Consider the following 5,511-nt stretch of genomic DNA (forward strand, 5'->3'; position numbering starts at 1 on the left):
TCTGTTCTCTGTGTTTTTCATTTTTGTGAGTAATAAAAATAATTGTATTTGAAATAATTAATTGAAAGTTTTAATTTAAAACTTTTTGTACAAATTTGAATCATTGATGAAACTTTTTGTATGTATGATGTAATTGAAAGTAACGGTGTTAGTGGAGACTTAACGGAATGTATTATTTTGGAATACTAAGTAAAGTTTTTGTATGAAATATGTAAACTTAGTACTTTTTGTACTAAATTGAAACAAAGGTAAAACATTTTGTATGAAATATGTAATTATCCCACATTTATCACACAAACATCACAAATTCACATTCCCTCCTCAGCAACTGTCTATGCCTGATCAGAATCTAACCATCGAGGTACATTCTATTGATTTCAGTAAAAAATGGGTGAAATTTCACAATCAGAATGTTTTTTTTGGTCGACTGAAAATGTAATTTAAAATTTAAATGAAATCCCTCGTCAAATTTATCTTTTTAACTTCCATATTTTCCACAGCACGTTATTCCTGCAATCAAATCAAGTGCAAGTAGAGAATTCTCATTTGCTCATTGCACATATAAAAGCACCCATTTATCTACAATTTGTGGTGACAAGCAAAATTTCTTCAAAACAATGGCCTCCTCACTAGCATTGTGGCGTAAGCTTTTTCTTGCTTCGTATAAATTTTCATCTCATTTTCATAAAGTAATCACTTTGATTATGCCCTTTTCATGTTTTTTATTATCACATTTGATTCTTGTTTGCAAACTGCATGAAGTAATAGTAACCACAATAGTATGCTAAGGGCTTGAAATTTTGTACTACAATTCTTGTTCCATTTAAGCATAGGGCTTGTTTGTTTTGAAGTTTACATTTTTTTGATGAATTGCTGTGATTAATGATGTTCACAGGGGAAATTTCTTGGTTGCATGAGGAAAGATTGTTATTTTCTTTGAGAAGCGTCATTGATTATTTCAATCTATTGGCTGCCTTTATCTTGTATGTGGTTTTGCTTGTGACAAGGAGAAGTAGTTTTAGAGAGAGGAGGAGAGATTGGTTTAGCATAGTAATTTTAGGCTGCTGTGTTCTTGTGAGCATAGGATACTTTGGTGCTGCTATACATAGTTTTGCTGCCTTAGGCGAAGAATCGAGTCGTTTAGTATGGTTCGGAAGGGGGATTGTTTGGACCACCTTATGCGTTTCTGTGATAGCTCGAGGTTCGAGATTGATTGATGTAGTGAAATCTGTTTGGTGGATTTTGTTTTTTCTTCTGATTTCAGCATTCAACATTGTGGAATTAGTGAAATTTCATGACATAGAGATTCTTGAAATAGCACCTTGGCTTGCAAATTTGTTGCTTTTGTTTTGTGGTTTGAGGAATCTTCAAGGGATTGTGTCTCATCAAGTGTTGGATTTGGACAGTAACTTGTCTGAGTCTCTGCTGGTGAGAACCTCAGGAAAGGGTTGTTTTGATTTTGATGAAGCGTCGTTGTTAAGTATATTGTTGTTTTCTTGGATCAATCCTCTGCTTAAGTTAGGTAGCTCCAAATCCTTGAATCTTGATGATATTCCTTCTCTTGGATCTGAGGATGAAGCCCTTTTGGCGTACAAGAGTTTTGGCGACGCATGGAGTGTGCTCGAGGAGGAAAAGGGCACCAAAAACTCGACATTTTGGGCTATTGCAAGAGTGTATTGGAAATGTATGGTGCTGGCTGGGATTTGTTTACTTCTTAGAACAGTTTGTGTTGTGGCAACTCCTTTGTTTCTTTATGCTTTCGTCAACTATTCGAATCTTGAGGAGAAGGATCTCGAGAAGGGTGTTTTCTTGGTGTGATTGTTGGTTGTTTTGAAGGTAGTCGAGTCTCTGTCTAACCGGCAGTTTTACTTCTATTCGAGACGAATAGGGATGAGGATCGGCTTTAATGGTGGCTGTCTATCAGAAGCAGCTTAAGCTCTCTACATTTGGGAGACAGAGGCATTCGACGGGTGTGATAGTTAATTACATCTCGGTTGATGCTTATCGTATGGGCTAATCCGTGATGTGGTTCCACGTCGGGTGGGCTTCAACTGTGCAGCTGTTCCTAGCCATTGGTGTTATCTCCTCTGTTGTGGGCCTAGGTGTGGTCCCGGGGTTAGTCCCTTTCGCCTTTTGTGGCCTAATGAACGTCCCGTTTGCAAGGCTACTGCAGAAGTTTCTGACAGAGTTCATGGCTGCTCAGGACAAGCGATTGAGGTCGTTTTCGGAGATTCTCAACAACATGAAGATCATCAAGCTGCAGTCATGGGAAACGAATTTCAAGAGGTTGGCTGAATCTTTTAGGCAGAGTGAGTTCAAATGGCTGTCTGATACTATGTATATGAAGACATATGGGACAGTTTTGTATTGGATGTCTCCAACCATTGTGTCGTCCACCATTTTCTTCGGATGCGTGCTTTTCAAGAGCGCGCTGCTGGATGCTGGCACAGTGTTCACGGTCATGGCTGCGCTCAGGACCATGTCTGAGCCGGTCAGGTTCATACCGGAAGCTCTGTCTTGTTTGATTCAGGTCAAGGTTTCGTTTGAACGGATCAACGCGTTTCCGGAGAAAAGCAGTGTCTACGTCGTTGGAATCTACACTCTTATATCCTTGCTCAGCGCTGTCTTTGTGTATTTCAGGTCACTCTTTGCAGTTCTGTTAGGACTCAAAGCTTCGAAATCCTTTTTCTCCGGCTTCACCAATTCCGTCTTCAACACTCCGATGCTCTTCTTCGATTCCACCCCAGTCGGGAGGATTCTAACCCGTGTAAGACTCGCGCTCCCACACACCTTATTCGCCTTTTGGTTTAACATACACTTATTAAGCTGTTTTCACGCGTGTTTCTTGATCAGGCGTCGTCTGATCTCAGCGTGCTCGACTTTGACATACCTATGGCGTTCCAGTTCGTGCTGGCAGCCTCGGTTGAGATTGTTTCAACAATAGGCATTATGGCCTATGTAACTTGGCAAGTTCTCATTGTGGGCTTATTTGCTGTTGTGTCTTCAAAATACATCCAAGTAAGAATTGAGACCTCAAAAACTATATTTACTTCAAAACTCTGTTGTTATTTTTTCTTATCTGAACTTCAATGTGATAAAAGGGATACTACCAAAAATCCGCGGGCGAGCTGATGAGAGTCAACGGAACCACAAAAGCCTCGGTTATGAACTACGCATCAGAGACAGCACTAGGAGTTGCAACAATACGAGCATTTGGAGTTTCGGACAAGTTCTTCTCGAACTACCTTAAACTTGTCGATAGGGATGCTAAGGTGTTCCTTTCCTCGAACGCAGCCTTGGAGTGGCTCGTGTTGAGAACTGAAATGCTTCAGAATCTTACGTTGTTCACTTCTGCTATATTTTTAGTGATTTTTCCGAATAGCTACATTGCTCCGGGTAATTGCTTCTCGTGCTACTAATGCAAAGCTCTTCAAAATTTCCACATTTTGGTGCTTATTTAGGCCTTTTTGTGTTGCTTTCACAGGTCTCGTAGGGCTGTCGCTTTCCTATGCTTTCGCGCTAACTGGAACGCAGGTGTTTCTGTCGAGATGGTATAGTAGTTTGGCTAACTACATCGTCTCCGTGGAGAGGATCAAACAGTACATGAACATACCGCCCGAGCCTCCAGCTGTCATACCAGATAACAGACCTCCAGCTTCATGGCCTCAAAAGGGTAGAATCGAGCTGCTCGATTTGAAGGTGAAGAACCGTGCACTTTTGTTTAGTGATCGTTATGATATGACTTGAAGGTGAGGAATCACGTATGTTTTTGTTCAGATACGCTATCGGCCTAATGCTCCAGTAGTCCTCAAGGGGATCACCTGCACTTTCGAAGAAGGGAAGCGAGTGGGGGTCGTAGGAAGGACTGGGAGTGGGAAAACCACTCTGATCAGTGCATTGTTTCGCCTCGTTGAGCCTTGTGGCGGGCGGATACTCGTGGATGGGCTCGATATTTGCTCTATAGGCCTTCGAGATTTGAGGCTGAAGCTCAGCATTATTCCTCAAGAGCCAACTCTGTTTAGAGGAAGTGTTAGAACAAATCTTGATCCATTAGGCCTTTACTCTGATGATGAGATTTGGAAGGTGAATTCTATCATTAATAGTAATTTAATATGAATGCATGCTCTTTTATTTATTTTGTTTAATCTGTTTGATTATTGATTTATAGGCCCTTGAAAAATGCCAACTTAAGTCAACAATCAGTGAACTACCAAACTTACTAGAATCTTCTGGTAGGATTAATGTGGCAAAAAATGAAGTAATGAAAGGATTGGTAGTGATTGAGATTGGTTTGATTTGATTTGATGCAGTGAGTGATGAAGGGGAGAACTGGAGCATGGGGCAGAGGCAACTATTCTGCTTGGGAAGGGTCCTTTTGAAGAGGAACAAGATATTGGTTCTAGACGAGGCGACCGCCTCTATTGACTCGAACACGGATGCCATTCTGCAGAGGATCATCAGGGAGGAGTTCTCCGACTGCACAGTCATAACTGTGGCGCATCGCGTTCCAACTGTGATTGACAGTGACATGGTGCTGGTCTTGTCTTATGGTATGCTTTCTTCGTACAATATTAGGAGTCTTTCGACACATGTTTTTAAAATGTGAGTTGAAAAAGTTTATTGAATGTGAATCCCACAAATTGCCGAAAATAACATGATTTTTTATCAATTTTTGGTTCTTCGCACAACTTTACAAATCGGCCAAAATCAGACTTCTTTAGCGGAAGGAAAAAATGACAAAATGAGACTTCTATTAGCAGACGTGAAAGGAGTAGGAGATCATAACATGGAGTGTGAATGTGTTACATGTTTATGAGGTTTGTTGAATTGTTTGCAGGGAAGTTGGTGGAGTATGATGAACCTTCAAGACTTATGGAGATTAACTCTTCATTTTCGAAGCTTGTGGCTGAGTATTGGTCAAGTTGTAAGAAGAATCAGTAGTGCATTTTGTGTGTGTGTGAGAGAAGTAATTTTCTTGTATTTTTTTTCAATTTTATTTTCTTCATAGAAGCTATGTGCATTACTAATACGACCACTTTATTCATTGTTACCCAATTCAATTAAAATATGGGCCTAAATGTAGCTGCATTTATTACTGTGTGGGTTGGGCTGTTCTTATAGATATGGGCCTAAATGTAGCTGCATTGTTATCCAATTCAATTAAAATACGGAGCTTAAATTAAATTCAAGCAAAAAAAACAAAACAATCAATAATTAATTAGTGACTAATAACTAAAATTTAAAACTAGAAAATATAAATTTAAGAAAATTATCAGGACTCGTGCTACTACATGTTTCGAAAATAAGAGAAAATTAAGCAGTCATTTTATTTCAACCTCTCATATAGAAGTATTGTTATAATATGCAAAGGTTTCTTCAACAATATACTTGAATCCACTTGTTGGACAAAATCTACCCCATTGTTTTGAATCCACTTGGAAATTTCCAAATAATTATACCAGCCAACTTGATCATCATTAATCATATACTTTGATAAATGGATTAGGACAT

The 5,511-nt window shown here is 39.4% G+C and overlaps 1 pseudogene; it reads left to right on the top strand.

Moving 5' to 3' along the window:
- The first annotated feature begins 506 nt into the window (after positions 1–506).
- On the top strand, positions 507–5,095 carry LOC121797787 (annotated as a pseudogene).
- The last annotated feature ends 416 nt before the right edge of the window (positions 5,096–5,511 follow it).

This window comes from Salvia splendens, chromosome 4 (assembly GCF_004379255.2).
Source record: "Salvia splendens isolate huo1 chromosome 4, SspV2, whole genome shotgun sequence".
In the NCBI taxonomy this organism is placed as follows: domain Eukaryota; kingdom Viridiplantae; phylum Streptophyta; class Magnoliopsida; order Lamiales; family Lamiaceae; genus Salvia; species Salvia splendens.